Source organism: Mustela nigripes, chromosome X (assembly GCF_022355385.1).
Source record: "Mustela nigripes isolate SB6536 chromosome X, MUSNIG.SB6536, whole genome shotgun sequence".
NCBI classification, from domain to species: domain Eukaryota; kingdom Metazoa; phylum Chordata; class Mammalia; order Carnivora; family Mustelidae; genus Mustela; species Mustela nigripes.
Genome location: NC_081575.1, coordinates 98,703,678 through 98,727,351, shown reverse-complemented (window position 1 = coordinate 98,727,351; position 23,674 = coordinate 98,703,678).

Sequence of the window (23,674 nt, the reverse complement as noted above, 5' to 3'; positions counted from 1 at the left end):
CTCTTGGAGATACTGATTTTATTTCCTTTGGTCAGAGACCCAGTGGTAAAACTGCTGCGTCATATGGTGTTTCCATTTTTAATTTTTGGGGGGAATTTCCATACTGTTTTCCGTAGTGGTTACACCAGTTTGCATTCTCACCAACAGTGCACAAGTTTCCCTTTCTCTACTCCCTCACCAGCACTTGTTATTTCTTGTCTTTTTGGTAATGGTCATTTTAACATAGGTGATGTCGTATTGCATTGTGGTTTTGATTTGCATTTCCTTGATGACTAGTGATGTTAAGAACATTTTCATTTATTTTTTTGCCTTGTGTGTCTTCTTTGGGAAAATGTCTATTCTGCGATGCTTTATCTAGAAAGAATTGTGGGTCACTGGTGATAGTCACGAAAACAAATTTCTCAAAAGACATCTCTATTCTCCTTGGGGTTATTCCTACCCCATTCATCAATGGAATCTGCTTTGGCAGGAAATTGGAATAAATATCTATAAATTTAGAATAAGGAAAATGAAGGATATTTTATGTGTATGGATAATCTTCATAAAGTAGAACCAGAGCTACTAAATATAATAATACTTGCTTTTTGGCAAACACAAAACTCAACGTCAAACAGAGAGCAGTCACAGAGCCAGTAAGCGATGGAGCAAGGACTTGACCATAAGTCTTGGGATTCCAAGTCTAATGTTCTTCTAAGACTCAGAATCCCCAAATTATTAATTAATTAATTATCCACTGCACTTTACTACTAGTGACCTAAATTGGGAGTGCTAAAGGGGAATTAAAACATAAATATTCTCTGCTGTAGCTAGGTGTTTTTAGACATTAAAGGGATTTCATTATTTATTATAAAATTGGATATTGCTCTAAGCATTCTTCACAATTCTGTATTTCTGGGAAGGCAGATGATTACCACATTCTGTAATTTCATTGGGCAGTAATTGATTTACTGGTTGACCAGTGATAATTGGTAAAATGATTTCATTTTAAACAAAATCATTTTAAATTAATTTTATTGAATTCATTTTAAATTAAAATAATTTTGTTGGTTCAACAAAAACAAAGGAAAATTATTCATGGCTAATACTACATGTTATAGCATAGTACTCATTGTTTCCTGTCTGAGTGAGAATTCTGTATTTCATATTTACTACTAGGCTTTATACTATTACATACTGTGTGTGGTGGGGAGGGCATGTGTGTACTCTGAGATTGGAAAATATTATCTTCCCTGTATTCTGTGTAAGTTAGTGCCTATCATAAACCCAATGAAATACATTTATTTAGTTTGAATTATTATTGACAAATCTTTTAAAGATTTTATTTATTTATTTGACAAACAGAGATCACAAGTAGGCAGAGAGGCAGGCAGAGAGAGAGAGAGGAGGAAGGAGGCTCCCTGCTGAGCAGAGAGCCTGATGCGAGGCTCTATCCCAGGACCCTGGGATCATGACCTGAGCTGAAGGCAGAGGCTTTAATCCACTGAGCCACCCAGTCGCCCCTATTATTGACAATTTAAGAATAAAATATTATTATCAGTTTATAGCTCCAGAGAGGATACCTATCCATCCACTTCTAAGTATAGTCTTTATCTTTACTGAAGTATAGTGAACATACAATATTACGTAAGTTTCAAATGTATAATCTTTTCACAAGGTAGGTGTCTTATGATATTAAAACATCCCTAATGAAGAAATCCAAAATGTTGGCAAATATTCTAGAACTTACAGTTGAACCCTTCTTCACCATTCCTTTGCTTTTGCCATAATCCACAATTCACTATGTCAGCCTGAGACTTCTACAGTAGTTTCATGGCTAGCTTTCTTGAGTCTGGTCTTCAGGCAGCCAGTTTGCCTTAACTGTCATTAAAGGAGTCATTAAAAAAATAATATAATGGGTGCCTGGGTGGCTCAGTTGGTTGGGCGGCTGCCTTCAGCTCAGGTCATGATCCCAGGGTCTGGGACCAAGCCCCACACCGGGCTCCTTGCTCAGCCGGGACCCTGCTTCTCTCTCTGCCTGCCACTCCCCCTGCTTGTGATTTTTCTCTCTCTCTCTCTCTTTCTGACAAAGAAACAAAATCTTAAAAAAATAAAAAAATTAAATTAAAAAGAAGTAATTTTTCTTAGGGGTTATTGTAATTATGCTACTTTCTTATTCAGTATGTCTTATCCCCTAGAGTCTCAGTGCTTCTGCTCTAATGCCAGTTTGCTATAATCATCATAGTTGTGCTAACATGCTCACATGTTTACGTATAGTCCCTGGCAAACATGTAATTTTACAGTTGGGGAAACTGAGGCTCAGAATGAGCAATGACGAAAATCACCATAACCAAACTGTATTTGGCAAAGTCTGGGTTTGATCTCAGCTGAGTCTTATTGCCTCAGTTTACCTTTCTAACATTATTCCTCCTTATTTTACTACACATACAGTTAGCAGTGGTCATTCGGGTGTCCACATGTTCTTTACAAATATAGCGTACTAGTACTTTTGTTTGACCTTTTCCTTCATTGGAGTTTCCTTTCTCTTCCCTTTAGAGACTCAAATTCTACCCATCTTCCAGGACACCACAAGCTCCAGCTCCTCTGTCTTCTTTGACTTCTCTCTCATTTCACTTTCTTTTTTTTTTTTTTTAAGATTTTTAAGATTTTACTTTTTTTTTTTTTTTAATTTACCCCTTTTAGAGAGAGAGAATGAGAGGGCAGGGAGAGGGACAAGCAGGCTCCTGCACTCTGCATAGAGTCCAATGTGGGTCTTGAACCCAGGACCCTGAGATCATGACCTGAGCCAAAATCAAGAGCCAACTACTCAACTGATTGAGCCACCCAGGCACTTTCACTTTCTATAGCATATTAAAAATTCACAGTATTAGCATGCTATCATCATTATTTTGGGAACATTAATCATCCCTACCAAAACATACTGTGAGCTGCCCGAGGGCAAGACCATGTTTTATATGCCTTTGGTATTTCTTGGCAGGGTCATAAGCCCATTGTAAATGATAATAAATGCTGGCTGTTGAACTGTTATTTTGCTTTAAATGAGCCTTTCCTTTTTTGGCCTTTTCTCAATGAGAATAAAAAGGATTTATTCAAAGACTGTAATTGAACTTTAGCTATCAGTCATTCTGCATTTTAGTTTTGTAATATTATAACAGTAATTCTTACTAGGTTCTTCTTTTACCCATTCGACATAAAATAGTAAATGTAAAACATGGGAAATAACAAATTACTTTAGGAAGCATTCCGAATGCCCTTTGGAGTTCTCAGGCTGACCTGAATAAATAATTTGAAAATCCTGGTGTGTCCTGCATTTTTATGCTTATAAAATGGTCTATGAAGTAAAATTCTTAATCGTTTATGAAAAACAAACACAGATCATTGAGACCCAGGAAAATGTAGTAGGCAAAGTATGATTAACCCCTTTAGTTGCTAATGTCACATCGTACTGTCTAAACAACATAGGGGTGGGGAGACCCCTCAGTAGAGCGCTGGCTGGTGCATGCGCCCCGGCTTGCTGCTTCTTTATGGAGAGCTGTTTCTCTCCCAGGTCCTTCTCCTCTGCCTTGCACCCCTCCATTCCTCCCTTCTCCCGGCCTGGCCTAGCATCAAAACATTTTGTAAACTAATCGAGTCTAAATAATTTCATTTGAATTTTGGTTAAGTGACATTCGGAAGTTATTTCTCTTTGGATAAATCTTCCTCTTAGTAGGTATAGGTCTCAAAGATATAAAAGAAGAAATCATATATATGTATATGTACATGTAAATATGTGTATATGTGAGAGAATATCTCCATCCTAGCTTGATAAATAAGTACCTAAGTGATAAATATGTATATCAAAGGTATAAAAGAAGAAAGTTACATATATACATACCCATGTGTATACGAGTGTGTGTACAGCGAGAGCGGGCGAAGAATTCCCCCATATTAGCTTGGTAGTCCATTTCTTTTTTTTTTTTAAAGATTTTATTTATTTATTTGACAGAGAGAGATCACAAGTAGGCAGAGAGGCAGGCAGAGAGAGAGAGAGGAGGAAGCAGGCTCCCCTCTGAGCAGAGGGCCCGATGCGGGACTCGATCCCAGGACCCCGAGATCATGACCTAAGCCGAAGGCAGCGGCTCAACCCACTGAGCCACCCAGGCGCCCTAGCTTGGTAGTCCATGTCTATGAACATTCCTAGTGATGATTCCTTAGATGGAAAGTTTGTATCCTTTTTGTATCTTTTTTCTTCCTACATCACCCTTTTCTCAACTTTCTTGTGCATTAATGATCCTGGTATAGGCATTTTCCAAGATTGATGGACGACTAGCTAAAAGGTTTCATAGCCCAAGGCAAGGGAGAGGTCCATTAACTTCACATGGTCAATAATTTCCCTGGGTAATGCCCTCTTCTGAGATTTTATTGCTAATAAAACCGATGTTTTAATGTTCAGAAAAATTAAACATCATTTTAAGTTGCTCATTCTTAAAATTAAACCTGTCCTTGTCTTTTTGCTGTGTCTTCATTCCTCAAATGTGAAGGTATACTCTTTTCACATATTTCTTTAAAACTTAAGTTTAATTTTCTTTTTATAAATTGAGTCCCACACTTAAAAACTAATACTCATTTTCAAGGGACACATTTGTATAATTCCCTTAACTAAGGGACTCAGGCATGGTATTCTGAAATGGAGTGTCTATAACTAATAGCTTTAGTCAAACCATATATTTATATCTGGTAGGTATATTAGGATTTCTAGGTTGCCAAGTCCACCTGAAAAATAGGGAAGAAGGAGAAAAAGACACTCACCATCAGTTGGGAAAAAATAACATAACTTTGTTGTTTCTGTGGTGTTTAATGAGTTGGCTGAGCCAGGCTGAATATAAGGCCATCTTTCCTGCAGACCTTCCCTTTTCATCCAAGGAAATCTTTTTAGTTGAATTTGTCACCCCACTCTGAAACCATTAATTCTTTGTATGGCTTTTAATTTTTAAATATCTTCAGATCACAGAACTTAAAATGGCGCTTTGCATTTTCTGAAATAGGATGAAATGAGTTTTGATTTTTATTTATGACAGAGACAAAGGTATTAAAAGGTCCAAAAAAGTGAAAAAGTCTACTTAAATATTTTTCACACACTTGGGGAAATTACCAGTAATCTCTAGACCTGGGTGCATAAAATCTCATCCACATTGTATCCAAATACACAGCGCAGGGTGTCTTCTCCCAGTTTGCTTTCTTTCTATGATGGAATTAAAAAGTACAGAGGGAACAAATTGGGAATCGAAACACTTTCTTTTGAGCTCACCCTTACCAGCCGGGTGTCCTCTGCAAAATCACTATGTGGGTGAAAGTGCTTTCTAAAATCTAAAACCCCAAACAAATCTCATACACCAAACAGGAACAGAGCTGCAGTTCAGCCTTGCTACTTGCCTTGGCATGGAGTATCTCCCTATAAATTACTTGACCTGCCATTGGCAACTTGGGAAAGAAAAAAAGAATCAAGGTCAAGAAAATATGCCCATGAGTTATTCGTCTGCATGTTAATAAGTGAAAATGGTACCCATTATGACCCTGTAAGTTGTAAAACCTGGGGGAGCCATGTTGGCTAATTATGTTAATCGTTAGATGCTGGAGGATGTTGAATATTAATTCCTGTATAGAATTTGTCTAATCATCCATTTCTTACCTGCTAATCTCTTCTGACTACTAATCAATCAGGCAGAAAGCACAGAACTCCAGCTATTAGAAAACAAATGACCACACATATATATCCAACCATGCGCCTGAATCCTTCGTTTTTGATGAAAACTTATTGCCTGTAATAAAACCACGTTGTGAATATTTACTTGACCTTTTTGTGTAGAATGGATTTCCCTTTCTGTAGGGAGATGTATAATACATGCAGACATAAAAATGGCTGTCCAATGAGGTCAAATATTTCCAATAATATTACCCCTATAATCTAGTTTCAAAAAACCACTCTGTTTTCCTACTGATGAGAGAACAAAAGAAGCTACTGATATGAGGCTGCCTAAAATGGACTATGGGAAATTTATTAAAATTATTAAAATGTTGGGTAGGAAATCTTCATCTCTAGGAGTTCATCAGGCGAGGAAAATCCATATTCCTTAGTAAATTAAAAAGATTCTCAAATGTGTGCAGTGCTTTAACTAGGGTAGTATTGTCATTGGGGGAAGAACAATTCATTGAGGGGGACCATCCCTCAGAGGGCAAGACATTTAGCAGTCAAGCTCTTGCCCTGTAATGACACTACCCATAGTCATGGTGACAAATGGCCATTAGGAAGAGAAATGTGTCCCTATTGAGAACCATTGGAAGGAAAATTCTACATGTTAGGGTTGGACAGACAGAAATCTAGACTTTTGTCAGAGGGTAGAGCCTAGAGACCCAGAGAAAGAATAATAACAAATGGCAGGCAAATGAAAATTTGTAGATAATTTTAATTAACAATAGTGAAGAAAGCAATTTTAATAGTACTTTATTACTTATAGATGAGTAGCTTTTGTTGAAACCAATCTTTGCATAATTCTTCTTAATCACTTTGTCACTTTCAGTTATTTCTGATAAAATGCACTTTACTCCACAAAGCAATCATCAGTTATATTTATAAATTGCCAATTTTCTATCACTGACTTTAAATTTTTCAGTAGATGCAATTTGCTCAAATTCCCCCAAGAGCCCTGGCTCTGCTGTCTTATCTCCTAACACACATCACCCTGTCCTCACATGGCATTGACACCAGGAATTTTCCTATTGGTTTCTTCTCCAGCTATTTATAGACTGGCTAATAAATGTCCTACCCTTTCCTTAAAATACACAGTCATGAACTAATAGCTACAAATGCCATCACTCTTTTGACATAAGATCTGTATGACATCCTGTAAGTTCTGTGTGACTTGGTCCCTAGCCAGCTTTGAGACTATTTCCTACTCCTTAGCTCTTGACTTCCCCTTTTCTGCTCTGGCTGCTTTGTAATCCTGGACACTGTGCCTGCTCCCACTTGAGGAGTTCCCCCTGGCAGGCCATCAACCAGGACGCGTCCCTCCTAACCTTCCCATGGCCCTCTCCTTTTCTTCTTTCAGCTCTCTACTCCTCAGAGAGGTCTTCTAAGACCTCTAAGACCATCTTGTTCTTCCCCCTTCCCACACTCTGTCATTCTCTGTGACTTTTGTGGGCTTCACTTCTCTTCAGGGAGCTTACTGCCCCCTGCCATTTGTTCCATAGTAATTACCCAACAAATCCTTTATCAATGACATCTGAAATGGCTAAGGATAGGCTACCTGGGGCTGAGTCCCAGTGCTGTGCCTTCCTGATGGCGATCTTTGGCCGGTGCTTAACCTTTCAGTGTATCTACTTCAGAGTGCTGCTGTCCCATTTTCCTCCTTGGCTTTAAGGTATGTCTGACTTGGAAAGAACTATGGAGAATATTGACTCCAACTTTCTGTCAAAGGCAATAGTATTTGTTTCTCTCTTCCTGTCCTGCATTCCCTCTTCTCTCTTAATTCTTATTTCTTATTATTATTTATTATTCTTATTACTTATTACTTTATTACTTATATTACTTAATTCTTATTACTCAATAAGTAATTCTTATTACTCAATCTCAGAATGGTGAGGAGGAAGAATCACCTTCAGAGTTTTTCGCCATCTTGTGTTTGTCCTTTTTATGAGAATCCTACCTGGAAAATGTCAGTGACCTTAACTTCACCTCACATCTGCTTTTCAGTAAACACAGCCTTTCAACTGAACAGATTTTCTCTATCATACAATACAAAGAGTGACAATTGTCATTTGATTATTTGGCTAATTTCAAGTCTCAACCAATACACAGAATAGCTCTTATCTCCTCACAGGTGATAGGTGCTGAAAGTAATAGGAGAGATTGCTGAAAAAGTGTCAGTTATAGTCCACGTCCTTAACAAAACTTGCAATAGAATTATGCATATAAAGGGGACACCTGGGTGGCTCAGTGGGTTAAAGCCTCTGTCTTTAGCTCGGGTCATGATTCCAGGGCTCTGGGATCGAGCCCCACATCGGGCTCTCTGCTCAGAGGGGAGCCTGCTTCCCCTGCCTCCTGCCTGCCTCTCTGCCTATTGGTGATCTCTATCAAATAAATAAAACATTAAAAAAAAGAATTATGCATATAAAAATCAGTGTTCGTCAATCTTTAGTTTTTTAAACATCTAAGGGTGTAATTTTTTTGTTCTCTGAAGAAAATTTTTGCAGCTGTATATTTTTTAAATATTTTGGTTAAGTTAAAAAAATTTAGAACTCAGATTTTCTCAAGTATGTAAGTTCAATTACAAATCTTATACTGCTTACATTGCTAAAATTATAAATCATTATTTATACTTACTCTTTGACTGGTGTTTATTAGCTGACAGTTAGCAGGTTAAATTCCCCTAAACAATTAACCTTAAATTTACTTAAATTTCCTTAATAATTTCAGTTTACATCTCCTGATTTAATATATCTGATTCTTATAATTCTTCATAAGGCTCCCAACCTGACACAATCTTCGTCACTTAATCAACTCCTGTGAATTTGGTAGAGCAGAAACATTAATAAAGTAAACCAGGACCACTTACACATTTAAATATAGCTATCAACTTTAAGATCCTCTTACACCTTCCAAGTCAAAGTCACAAGTCTGATGTTGACAAACCATTTCAAATCAACTCATTTTACATGTCAGATTCTCCCATACATAAGCTGCTTTTAAATGTGTTAAGCATCTTAAAAAGAAAACCTACAGAGATAATAACTGAACTGGCCAAAGGTAATCCTGAACTTAACACAAAATAACATTATTCTGGCTGGGATTGTAAATATTGTCTCTGCTTTTAGAATTGCAGAGATACAACTACAGGATCCAAGGCATGGCACCGTAATTTCAGTTTGTGGTAGAAAAGTCAATGTCAGAACATAGGAGCCCCCTCCTAGAGTTTTATGTTGAGTTTCTTTTCCATTTTAGTTAGTTCAGCTAATCTCTTATCATCTGACTGGATGCCATATTGCTTAATATTTTTTCCTGGCTGGTTCTCATCAGCTACCACCCCTCTCATCATAATTTTATATTAGACTACATAACATGAGTTCAAGTATCATATCTAATAGTTCCACTGTGCCATATGCACTGTGTGCACAAAAGTAAACTATTTTTGTGTTACCTGGGGAATTTCTGTGAGCAAATATATGCTGGTAATAAAAGATGAGATTCTGTTTTAGCTCATGTTCATGTTTAATTTCAGAAATATACAACTACTTATTAGTGGCTCTTAAAGCAAACAGGATAGCGACAAACCCAGTGTTTTGAGTTTGATTGAGCACCTTTTTAGAATGAGAAAAATTAGTTGCAAGGTTAAAAGAACAAAAGGACCTAAAACCAATTGGTGTTTGGGGGGGATTTCCCATACAACTTCTCAAGTTAGTAAAAAACAAATAGTTTTTTTAAGTCTAATCCAGCTCATGAAACTATGAGCTGATGGCCAAGTTCAATAGCTGGAAACCTATAGTCCAATCCAACTACATCTGTAGCCCCTCCTTTTCTTTTAAACTGCCTCAATTTATTGTATTAATGGCATTGTAACTAAAGCCAAAGCTAAAGAGGAGAACCAGAGGACAAGAAAAGCAGTTGAATTAACTTTATAGTCCTCTTCATATTATCCTTCAAAATCTTTACTTCTACAAAAAAGGGAAAAAGAAGTCTTTAAAGTGGATGTTATTTAAAGGGAATTTTCAAGTGCCAGCGTTTGCAAAGCTGGCGGAGGGAACTAGAGGTGATTAAGTAGCCGGAGGAAGAATGTCAGAACGAGCCTGAGGTTTCCATGTGAAGGACTTGCTTCCTAATTGTTATTATGCTTACAAGGACACTCTGTAAAAAGAAAAATGAATGCCTTGTTCAACACCTGCTGTAAAAAGATGCTGGGACTCTGTGGCTTGCTTAAATCATTTTTTTCTAGAAACAAATTGCCGAACAAGCCCTAGGCCATTTAATTTCCAAATACCAGTAATTAAAATGAGTAACATGGTCAGAATTTGGCAGGGCCACAGCTTTCTTTTCCCTTTTCATTTTCCCATAAATTTTAGTGAAGGTCAGATTTGTTGAAGGGAGGAGAGGGGGCGAAACCTGCCGGCTGCGTGCTCATGGGAGGTTAAAATATGACTTGTTCACAGTGTCCCTCATAGTTCAGGACTTAATGGTCCTTGACGGGGATAACCTAGAAGTTAATTTTACTCTGTGTCCCAAAAGCAGTCATTGTCAATGTAATCTTTCTTGTGGGCTGAAGGGTATCGTCAACAAATGGTCTGACTTTCAATAGCAATTGACCAGCAACATCTCAGATCCAAAAACTCATGCCTGTGGCTCCTTATTGATCTGTTTCCTACTCAAAGCAGTAAAGATATTTATTCGGGTTTTGTTTCACTTTGTTTCTTTGCTTTATTTCTTCTATCGGTCATTTTTTACACATTTCTCCCCCAAATGAGCTCTGAATAGTTTTTGCATTATTTTTTTCTTAAGTTCATAGTACATCCAACTCAGAAACTGTGAAATGCTTCACAGTACATCATATACACCTGTGTCAAGGGGAAAAAAAAACGACAAACTTCTTAAAGGGATGCCTGGCTCTTGGTCTGGGAGAGATGGAGTGCAGTCTCGGTCTCTGTTCCTCACATGAGCTCTGCTCTTCCTAGATGGGCTGACTGAGGTCCCTCTCTCACCTCTCTTGTCCTTGTTGCCTAGTCTGTAAAAGGGAAAGATGATGAAAAGTTGCCTCAGTGAAAATCCAGTGACACAGAGCCTACAAGGCAGATTAACTTGGGGAAGAATAATGAGTCTAATTTCCATGGTGGAGTCATCATGGATAAACAAATAAGGCTTTACCTTTTCCAGTCTACCCCCACCCTAAAGAGAGCAGTGAAGCCTGAGCTCCTAGAAGTTTGGGCTCTCCTCACCCAGCTGAGAGTAGCAGGCATTGATCTTCAGAATGCTAGCCATCTGGGGTGCTGTCCACAGTGGCCCTGCTAGAAAAGAGGACTCTCTGAATCTATGGAAGCTAGACAATAAATGCCAAGGACATGAACATCATCAAGGGCCTTGAGTGGCAGAGCCTGTCATGAGGGACGTTGCAGTAGAATGGCTGCAATCTGATTGAAAGCCTTTAATAATGGAAAATGTGGAATTAGAGGACAAAGGACCAGTGGGACGATAACTTTTCCGAGGTGGGAGTAAGAACACATGGAGATGACCTATTTATTAGCACATTAAGTACAACCTGATAGACTTTTGCAGACAGACAGCAAGACTGAGATCTGCCTGGTTCTCCCCAGCTGAGTCCCTGTGAAACCAAGAACTCCAAAGAAACAAAAAAATGGAGTGTGGTTAGACCCAGGACTTGGTGTTCCTGCAAAGGCAACTAGATGAGTCCGTACATGTGCAGACAGACAATTTCTTTACTCTTGGATGGCTTCTGATCACAGTACAACTTGAGAGTTGCTTCTTGTCCAATTATTTCTGACCTGATCCATAGGAGAGGAAAGATGATAAACAGAGCACAATGAACACGGGAGAGAACTAGGTAAGGAGTGAGGCTCCTGTGAATTTCATGGCCTACGTCATCTCTCCAGGCCTCACTCGTCTCCGGAAATGTGATTGCCTTGACAGTAAAAAATGGATTTTCTAGCCCTGACCAACTTTTCCAGGATGTTTTGGAAAATCCAAGAGAGTACTGCGCTCAAGGGCAAGTTCACTCCCAGGTTATCACAAAGCTTTGCCAGGAACATGATATTCTGGGTGGAGAAGAGCGCGGGGCTCCTTCCCTTCTGTTGAGTTGGGCTCTGCAAGCAGGGCTATTCCCGGTCCATATGTTTTGAGTTTAATGAAATAGCTTTCTCAGCTTTTACTTGGGTTCTTTCATTTCAGCATTCACCTAAGTGTCAGTGACTGGAAAAATAGATTCAAGCAAAAGGCAGAATGTTTCCCTTCCCTGGAGGACATAAGGCTAGATTCAGCCTGTAACAGATACTGACCATGCCCGGTCTCTCCATGTCCTGAGACTTGATTCGTGTTACTGTAGACGTCCAGCTCCCCACGTCTATAACCCTGTGCCTAAGCACCTGTGCAACGCTGAGGAATGAACACCTCCTGGGGGCAGCCCTCAACCCTTGATTCTCCCAAGAGGTGCATACATGTCCCAGCTCTCACACTGATGGAGCAGCTCTGGGGATGTGTAGTGTACTCTTTGTCAGAGGAATTCTGCTCCAGGTGGCCATCATGGTAGTCGGCTTAAGGTATCGGCTACCTTCCCCACCCTGTCTCATAACCTTGTTCTCCTACCAATGTTATCTATACCTCCCAAGGAAGCTCCTTGAATTTGAATCCCTACCTCAGGTCCTGAATCTGGAAAAAAACACCAACTGAGACAAGCGTCTTCAAATAAATTCTCTTCCAAGAAGTTTCTAGTGACTCCTACAAATAGATGACTCTTTGGTCATGTTGCATGGTCATTAGAAGCATTCAGATATGTCTGTACCATGGCAACTGGCACACATAGAGCTCTTCTCCAGGACACTTCCATGGCAGGATGACCCCAACCATTCACCAGTCAGGATGGAGTTCTTCCTCGATTCAAGCCGAAACTCCTCCTCCTATACCCAGACTGTAGAACAAATCACTTTTTAAAAAATATTTTATTTATTTATTTGAGAGAGAGAGAGTGAGAGAGAGAGAGAACCCAAGCTTGGGGCAGGGCAGAGGGAGATGCAGACTCTCTGCTGTTCAGGGAGCCCGATGTGGGGCTCAGCCCTGGGACCCCGGGATCATGACCTGAGCTGAAGGCAGATGCTTAACCAACTGAGCCACATAGGTGTCCCCCAAATCGCTTTTTATTGAATTTAGCTTTATTGAAATACAACTGAGCAACAAAATTATAAGGTATTTAAATTGTACATCGTGGTGATTTGATAGATGTAAATATCATGGAAGGATTCCCCCGCCATCTTGTTAAGTAGCTTCTCCATTGCCACACAGATTTATCTATTTTCATTTCAAAGAAAATATTGAAGTTCTACTCTCTTAATAAATTTCAGTCACAAAATATCATTATCAATCAGATTGCTTTAAGCAGGAAATAGCAAAGTGGTTTTCAGTTTGCCATGATGAGTCGGTTATCAGGATCTTCTATAGTTGTTCAAAACCCCAGAGCATAGAAGGGAAAGTAATGTACTATCAAGAGCAGCAATGATAGAAGTAGTCATTATTCCAAAATTATTATTTCCACTTTCCAGTTTCCAATAATAATTTCCAGTTTTCTCTGAACTATTTGTTCTGACACCATATACATGTACTTTACTATTCCTTGCTTACTTAGTGGGCATGAGAAAGGGGTTAAGGGAGTGGGAGAAGTTTACTTTTAACACAAACATTTGAAAAATAAGTATTTTACCTTTAAAATGGATTCTCAAATAAAAACCTTTCCTGAGAACACTACTCTTTCAATACCCTTAACCCTGGTAGTTTCCATACGGTCTAATTATTTGAAACATGGCTGATTTGACAGTCTCTCATTTACTTGTTCACCCTTAACCTTTCCTCAAAAATGAAAAATCAGGCCAGTATAACATAATTTAGGTACAAAACTCCATGTTATTTTAAAATCTCCAAATAGAAGTGAAATTCACAAATGAGATAACTAAAATGTTGCCCATATAAATCTCTCCATATAGAAATAAAGTAGAAAAGTTACCTTTTCAAGATGTGGTAGGCAGAACCCTAAAATTGCCTCGAAGATTCCCACCCATTGGTACATACATCTTTATGATACTTTGGTATGGGTGGAATCTGTGACTGTAATAGGAGAGTCCCCTAGTTAGAAGACTGAACTCTCATGGTTCAGTTGACTTTGAATTAATCAAAAGGGAGATTATCCCTGGTGGGTCTGGCCTAATCTGGTGAGTCCTTACAAGGGAGATTTGGTCCTTCCTGAAGTCCTAGAGATTTAAAGGCAAGAGACGGGGCCACCTGGGTGGCTCAGTTGTTAAGCGTCTGCCTTCGGTTCAGGTCATGATCCCAGAGTCCTGGGATCAAGCTCTGCATCAGGCTCCCTGCTCTGTAGGAAGCCTGCTTCTCCCTCTCCCATCCCCCCTGCTTGTGTTCCCTCTCTCATTGTGTTTCTCTCTGTCACATAAATAAATAAAATCTTTAAAAAAATAATAAAGGTGAGAGAGATTGTAATTCGGCCCTCAGTGGAGTTAATAGTCGTGTTATGAAGTGGCCTGTGGGGAAGGTGATACAATAAGAACCTGAGTGAGCTGTAGGAGCTGGGAACTGTCCCCAGCTGACAGAAAGCAAGAAAACAGAGATCTCCATCATATATTCTTTTTTAAAAAGATTTTATTTATTTGTTAGCACGAGAGAGAACGCACAAGCAAGGGCAGGGGCAGAGGGAGACTCCCCACTGGAGCAAGGAGCCTGATGAGGGACTCAATTCCAGGACTCTGGGATCATGACCTGAGCTGAAGGCAGACACTTAACAACTGAGCTGCTCAGGCGCCCCTCTCAGACATATATTCTTAAGGAAATGGATTTTTCCAACAACCTGAGGAAACTTCAAAGGGAAACTTTCAGCCAGGCTTCCATGTGTGGGCATAATTGGCCAATGTCTTGGTTTCAGCCTTCTGAGACCCTCAGCAGAGGGCCCCAGCAAAAATGTGCCAAATTCCTGACCTGTGCAAACTATGAGACAATAAATTTGTGCTGCTTTAATCTGCCAAGTTTGAGATCATTTGTTAAGAAGCAATATATAACCAATACACAATATTTCCTTGGAAATCGAGTTGCCATGATCAGTCTGTTATATTAAAGGTCTGTAATTCCCTGCATAAATTCTTTGCATCTCAGAAGACACCATCAAGAGGATGAAAAGACAACCTATAAACTGGGAAAAATATTTGCAGACCATATGCCTAAAAGGGACTTGTACCCAGAAGACTTAAAGGACTCTAAAATATTCAATAAGAATAGATGATACCCCAAAAGAGATAGACAGATGGCCAGTAAGTAGAAGAAATGCTGCTCAACATTCTGAATCATCAGGAAGATGCAAATCAAAACCGCAATGAGACTTCACTTCGTATCTGCTGGGAGAGCTGTAATAAAAAGATGTGAAGAAATCCAAACCCTCCTATATTGCTGGCGGACATGTGAAATGGTGCAGCCATGTTGATAAAGAGTGGCAGGCCCTCAGCAATCCCACTCATAGGAATCTACACAAGAGACATGAAAACCTGCCCACACGAAGACTAGTATGTGCATGTTCATGGCAGTATTATTCATAACAAAAAGTGGAAACAGTCCAAATGCCCATCTACTGATGAGCAAATTGTGGTCCAGCCATACAATGAACTATTATTTAGCAACAGAAAGGAATAAAACACTGCTGCCTGCCTGCTGTAGCATGCTAAGTGAAAGAAGCCTATCAGAAAAGACCACATATTGGGACAACTGGGTGCTTCAGTCTGTTAAGTGGTAGACTCTTGGCTTCAGCTTAGGCCAGGATCTCAGGGTTGTGGGATCAAGCCTCATGAGGGGCTCTATGCTGGGCATGGAGCCTGGTTAAGATTCTCTCCCTCTCCCCTATTCCCTTCCCCATATCCTCCAACCCCTGCTTGTACTCTATCTGAAAAAAAAAATTCACATATTGGGGCCCCTGGTTGGCTTAGTCGGTTAAACATTGGACTCTTGTTCACAGCTTAGGTCTTGATCTCAGGGTCCTGTGTTTGAGCCCCATGTTGGGCTCCACACTGGGCTTGGAGCCTACTTTAAAAAAAAACCAGAAGAGACCACATACTGTATGATACTATTTATATGGAAAGCCCTGAATAGGCAAATCTATATAAACAGAAAATACATTAGTGTTTCCTTGGGGTGAAGGATGAGAAAGGGGCATGGCTATTAATAGTAAAGGGATTCTTTAGAGAAAAATGGAAATAATCTAAAATTAGATTGTAGTGATGGTTGCTCAACTCTGTCAATATAGTAAAAACTGTTAAACTGCACACTTAAATGAATTTTATGGTATGTATGTTATACTTTACTAAGTTTTTTTTTTAAAGGCTAGCTTCTCCTTTTTTTGTTGGGACCATGCTTAGAGAGCAAGTGTTCTGTAATAATGAGACCCCAAAAAAGAAAAAAAAAAGCTCAGTCCCCTGATAGGCATAAGTCAGTGGCCAGCTCTAATATGCTTTCTGATGGTGCTGGAAAGGCAGAAAAGCACAGGGAAAAGCAACAGACATGGAATAGTGAGGTGCTTACCTTTGCTCACTAGCTTGGGAAACTCTCTGAGCCTTTTTATTGCCTGGCTAGCAAAAGGAGGGATTGGACTGGATAAAATCCCAGGCATTCACAATTTTAAATGTTCTATTCACCCTAATGATTAATACAAGATAATCACTAAACTGGCATTTGAAGTATTCAAATATGCCAAGATACCACTGAAAAATGCTCTCATCTTCTTTAAATGAAAGAATTTATTTAAATCCAAAAATGTCACCAAGAATGACCTCAAGCATTACATGGTACCTCTTCTGTGTTACTTAGTCTTGATTTTAATGCTAATGTAAAGGTCAGGATTTCATACAAACTACCATTTATATCTGAAGCACAATTATTTGCCTTGGTTTTCCTTACCCCAGTTTTGTTCTTTCTCTCTAACTAAATTAATTTCAGACCAGTTTTCGTTTACCTGTTCTGAAAGCTCAGAAATGAGAAAAGGAAAGAACACAAACCAGCTTAATGCAATGAAAAAAATTCAGGTTCATATAGAACATCTAAATGGCTTTCCATTTTCCTTGGTCACTAAATACTTGCAAGGCCTTAGTCTATTAGTTACTAAGGTAACCCAAAGCTGGCAGCATGTTGATATACCTTTCAAGGCCAACAGGTTTTTCAGTATTTCACAGATAATGTCATATTAACCTCAAACTTGTTCTTTTCCCAAAAGAACAATATTTGCTTGAATGAATCTGTTACAATTTTATTTTGGTTTTTTTTTTTAAGATTTTATTTATTTATTTGACAGATGGAGATCACAAGTAGGCAGAGAAGCAGCCAGAGTGAGGAGGAAGCAGGCTCCCCACTGAGCTGAGAGCCCAATGCGGGGCTCGATTCCAGGACCCTGGGATCATGACCTGAGCCGAAGGCAGAGGCTTTAACCCACTGAGCCACCCAGGCATGCCCCCCCACTTTTTAAGGAGCTTTTTGCTGTACTTTCCTTTGGCTCAGGTACCATTTATTCTGCTTTTAAAGTAGCATAGTAGTACAAGTCAGATATCTTTATTGATGCCTGCGTTAAACCACTCATTTGTCCCATGTGCTCATCACTGACAGTCAGAGCCAGAATCTGGGTAGTCATCCAAATGGTGCTCAAAAGAGAGGACATCTTTCATTTATCCGGACAGCCCCGCAGGAGTACACCCCCACAGGTGTAAATCTAGGCAAAGAGGATATAAGAGGGATAAAAGATAGAACTGGACAGTCTTTTTGCCTTTTTGTCATTAATGACCATGTATAGACTCACAGGAGAGAAGCAGGATGTTCTGCCCTCATGTTAAGAATGAGAAGTTGTAGCCAGGAATCTGGTATATTCCTTATAGAACCCATCATTACAGTGGGAAGGTAGGTGTGCCACCTAACATGTCTAAGAATCAGCTACTTGCCAAATTTATACACTGTGCTGATTGAAAGTGGGAAAAAATGTACTGAGAGTTCATTAGTCTTTGCCAAATAATCCAAATTAATAGTAAATTAAGGTAAATATAAATTGGAGGAGATATATTAAATATTAAAACCAAATATATTGACAGCAGATGATCTCTCTGTTTAACAGTGTATACTTCAGAAACATTTGAGCTAATTTACATATAATAAATCTGATCCAAGAAAATGCCAGTATCTGAAATCATGGTAGTGTTCAACCATTTGCAAGCCCTCTCCCACAAATCAGGTACTAATATTTGTTGGTGGTGAATTCCTCCTTCTTCTGAAATTCTTCAAGTTCTTGGAGGTTAAGTACTTCTTGGGAGCTCTGAAATTTATTTACTTTCAGGGCATCTTGCTGGCCTGGTTGGTAGACCATGCAACTCTTGACCTTGGGGTTTTGAGTTCATGCCCCACGTTGGGTTAGAGACTACTTAAAAAAAAATTTTTTTTTTTAGTTTATTTACTTTCAGTTTAGTGAATCTTCAGGTATCCTTAAACCTTGACCTTATTTACTTAGATTCTACTAAAAAATTATTTCTGGACCTTGCCAGTTATATCAAGTTCATATTGAATTCATCAGAGGGTTTACTCAGGTCATGATCTCAGGGTCCTGGTATTGAGTCCCACTTTGGGCTTCCTGCTCTTCAGGGAGCCTGCTTCTCCCTCTCCCTCTGCTTGCCACTACCTCTGCTTATGCTTTCTCTCTCTCTGTCAAACAAATAAATAAAATCTTAAAAAATAAATAAAGTGATAGTACTCTTTTCAATTTCGCAAATATTTACTATGTACCTGAAATAGTTAAGATGCTAAACTAAGCATTACAATTAATTCATTGGTTTATTTACTTGTGTAACTGTCCATTTAAAGTTTAGTCTATTAAAGCTAATTTTTGTTATTTCCCTGTGGTAATCCAATCTAACCCTTGAAGAATGGGGAAATTATCCACCATATGCATATTTTGTGCTAGAAAATTAACATCCAGTTATGTTGTAGTTTATCTGAATGTGTTGAAAACCAAATGAAACAAATGAATGTTTTGCTTACTGCAGAAAACCTTATCATTGAAAATTCAATATTAGTAAATACCCTACTTTTGTAATTCATGATTATAAGAATGCCAATTTGCATGGCACCTTATGATAAATAATGAACAGTATAAGATTAGAATTTGGGGTTTACTTTATGTCATTACACTTCTCAAGAAATATTTTGTAGCTAATAATCCTTTATTACATACTTGAAACTTGTGAAGAGAATAAATCTTACACGTTCTTACCACAAATAAAAGAAATAGTAATTATGGGACATGTTGGAAGTGTTAGCTAATGCCATGGTAGTAATCACTTTGCAATATATAAGTGTACCAAATCTACACGTTGTCTACCCTAAACGTACACAAGGCTATATGTCAATTGCATCTTAGTAAAGCTGGTAAAAAGAAATACTTTGTTGAAATAGTGAATACTGTGAAAACTGTGAATAGTGAAAACTGTGAATAGTGTAGAGTTTGAAAATAGAATCAATGGAATAAAAAGCTAAAAGACAAGAATTGGGTGCATTTTTTCATAGTTGCATATTGAGGTTTGTCTAGGTAAAAAGAACTTCCCTTGGTGTTTCCCCCCATTTTAACTGATATTTTTCTGCTTATTTATAGTTTGTTTTGTCTTCCTTGTGTTAATGAAATTCTGAAAGTACAGTCAAATGTCATGGAGCTTTATTTTATCACCTAAACCTTTGGTTTTTCAAAACTAGACTCAAAAAAAATTAAAAATAAAAATAACTAGACTTAAGAGGCACATTGATGGCTCAGTTGGTTAAGCATCTGTCTTCGGTTCAGGGGGGTGTCTGCTTCTTCCTCTCTCTCTGCTCCTCCCCCTGCTTGTGCACATGCTCTCTCTCTCTCTCTGTCTCAAATAAATAAAGTCTTTAAAAAAATAAATAAAACTGGGTTCAAAATTCAATTAAGATCACATAGACTGTTCACAAATAAGCCACCTTAAATAGAATAAAGTATTAACTATAACACAGGAAAATGTAAAAACAAAGGAGCAATGTTTGGAAAAATTCTAAAACAGTAGAGATAATCTTATAATATAATTGAAATTGTATTTTCAGACACTGAAAAGATAATAAATAGCCTTTGTCTTGTTAGGTTTTAGTGAATAGATGATATACTAAGAGTTTGTTTTCTCGGTTTTTCAGCTGCATGTGAGTAACTTCTGATTATTTTACATTTTTACTGAGTATGTTTGACATATAACACTAAATTTAAGGTGTGTGTGTTACTTTGATACATTTATGTATTATAATATGATTGTTCTTGTAGCCATACTAATAACATTATATAATTATAGTATAATATTGTTGTCTATATTCATTATAGTGTACATTAGATCTCTGTAGCTTATTTACTCTATTCCCAGGGTAACTACCGTTTTACTCTTTTACAAGTTTGAGTTTTTAGATTTCATGTGTAAGTGATCTCATGTGGTATTTGTTTTTTTCTGACTTATCTCATTTAGCATAATGGGCTCAGTGTCCATCTAGGCTGTCACAAATGGCAAGATATCTTCCTTTCTGATGGCTGAGTAATATTCCATTTGTGTATAGATACCACATCTTTTTTTTTCCATCCATTTTATCCATTGGTGGCCATTTAAGTTGTTTCCATATCTTGGACTGATTCTTTTTGAAGATTTTTTCATTTTTTTGACTGAAAGAAAGAACAGAGTGAGTGAGAATATAAATTGTGGGGGAGAAGCAGAAGGAGAGGGAAAGGGTGAAGCAGGCTCTCCGCTGAACAGGGAATCTGATGCAGGGCTTGGTCCCAGGACCTTGGAATCATGATCTGAGCTGAAGGCAGACCCTTAAGGTGGATGGAGCCACCCAGGCACCCCTATCTGATTCTTTTTAAATTAAGAGACTTTCCCTTAAATATTTCACTACCATTGCTTTACTCAAGAAGATTAAACACTGTAATATATTAGAAGGAACATAGATCTTTAAAGTCAATTCATCCTGACGGAGAAAATCTAGTAATACATGGCCAGTTATAATATCGGATAAATAGGTAATAACTGAATTACAAACATTTTGCCATTTACTCAAAGCCTAACACTGTCACAGAAGTTAATGAATGCAAGGCAGTTATTACAGGTTTAAAAGAAATGTAACCTTACTTTGTAAGTAGGCTAGTCACAGGATATATTGACGGCATAATCATGCTTTATCTTTCCTTATAAACTGTAAACAACTTAAGATCTGGGACTGATTCTTACTCACTTATTCGTTCTTCATAGTTCATATCACTGATTCCTGAATTCAGAATGTGAACAGATGTAGGAACAAAAACCAGACTTTTCCTTCTTGACAGTTTAATGTAAATTTTGGAAAGAAAGGCCTCAATGATTATGATTTCTCTAACTGCCCTGCTTGTCCCTACTATCACACATAATCAGCTAAGTTGGTATACATCTAACAAAAGAGACCTACTCTCAGCTGCTTTGCTCTGTTAAAAAAAAAAAAAGTATCTTTCTCATGCAGTGACCTCTCAGGATTTTCTGGCCCTTTGTAGCTATTGTGTGCTTTAATGAACACCCATACATATGCATTGTTTCCTTCAAAACCATTGTTATGAAAATATTCTGAATACGGTAAAAGGACTGCATAGTAAGTTTCCACCCTTGAAATCCAGCCACTTTTAAAGCGAGTTACAGTAATCAAAATTCTTGGTTCAAATTATTTTTTAAAAATTGTACTCTTGGAGTTGGGCTGCAGAAGATGGTGGTCTCCACAGACAAATTATAAAAACAGAATACATAGCCTAAAAATAAAATGTGGACTTAAATATCCTGCCTCCATCTGTTAGATTTGTAACCAAAATTAATATGAATGGAATTAATAACTCCAGTGGATGCAGAGGGCATACCAGTGTTATCAAAATGGCAAAATTCACACAGTATTAAAGTTGTAATTCAAAAGCCTAAGATGTCTAGTAATGTCCAAAGAAAACACAAAGTCTCTATAGCCACCAGAAGGACAGAGAACAATTAATTTTAGTGGATCTTAAACTTGTCTTAAATCAACAGTCTTCTGTTCACATTAATATCTTGATTAAATAGTATTATGTAAAATACTCACACATTAAGTAAAAGAATTCATGCTGGTAAACATCACCTGGATGTTTGTAAGAATATATTTAATATCTATACACCATTATGTTTTAAGTTTATGGGAGGAAAAATGTAGCACAATTTTCTTTCCTCTTGTTAAGGTGTTGTCACTTAAACATAAACCCTGGAGTACTCCAAATAGAGTTCAGGTTTACAGGATGAAAGCCTAGGGAAAAGAGTCAGATGCTATAAAAACGCATGTATTTCTGAAAAGTTAAAAAAAATCTCAAGAAGGAAAAGTAGGCATGCTTTATCCAGCTTGCTTCGTGAAAAAGCTTCAGTTGAAATTGTCTAAAGTAATAGGTGTAAAGAATACTGTCACAAGTTGTGAATGTTTGAAGCACTATGAGTACTGACTACTAGTAGTAGCATAAATATGTTCAGGATTTTTTTTAAATTTTTTATTTTTTATAAACATATTTTTATCCCCTGGGGTACAGGTGTGTGAATCGCCAGGTTTACACATTTCACAGCACTCACCATAGCACATACCCTCCCCAATGTCCATAACCTCACCCCACTTCTCCCAACCCCCCGCCCCCCAGCAACCCTCAGTTTGTTTTGTGAGATTAAGGGTCACTTATGGTTTGTCTCCTCCCCAATCCCATCTTGTTTCATTGATTCTTCTCCTAATCCTTTAACCCCCCATGTTGCATCTCCACTTCCTCATATCAGGGAGATCATACAATAGTTGTCTTTCTCCAATTGACTTATTTCGCTAAGCATGACACCCTCTAGTTCCATTCACATCATCGCAAATGGCGAGGATTTAATTTCTTTGATGGCTGCATAGTATTCCATTGTGTATATATACCACATCTTCTTGATCCATTCATCTGTTGATGGACATCTAGGTTCTTTCCATAGTTTGGCTATTGTGGACATTGCTGCTATAAACATTCACGTGCATGTGCCCCTTCAGATCACTACGTTTGTATCTTTAGGGTAAATACCCAGTAGTGCAATTGCTGGGTCATAGGGTAGTTCTATTTTCAACATTTTGAGGAACCTCCATGCTGTTTTCCAGAGTGGGTGCACCAGTTTGCATTCCCACCAACAGTGTAGGAGGGTTCCCCTTTCTCCACATCCTTGCCAGCATGGGTCATTTCCTGGCTTGTTAATTTTAGCCATTCTGACTGGTGTGAGGGGATATCTCATTGTGGTTTTGATTTGTATTTCCCTGATGCCAAGTGATATGGAGCACTTTTTCATGTGTCTGTTGGCCATCTGGATGTCTTCTTTGCAGAAATGTCTGTTCATGTCCTGTGCCCATTTCTTGATTGGATTATTTGTGTTTTGGGTGTTGAGTTTGCTAAGTTCTTTATAGATTTTGGACACTAGCCATTTATTGATATGTTGTTTGCAAATATCTTCTCCCATTCTGTCAGTTGTCTTTTGGTTTTGTTAACTGTTTCCTTTGCTGTGCAAAAGCTTTTGATCTTGATGAAATCCCAATAATTCATTTTTGCCCTTGCTTCCCTTGTCATTGGTGATGTTCCTAGGAAGATGTAGCTGCGGCTGAGGTCGAAGAGGTTGTTGCCTGTGTTCTCCTCAAGGATTTTGATGGATTCCTTTCTCACATTGAGGTCCTTCATCCATTTTGTGTCTATTTTCGTGTGTGGTGTAAGGAAATGGTCCAATTTCATTTTTCTGCATGTGGCTGTCCAATTTTCCCAGCACCATTTATTGAAGAGGCTGTCTTTTTTCCTTTGGATATTCTTTCCTGCTTTGTCGAAGATTAGTT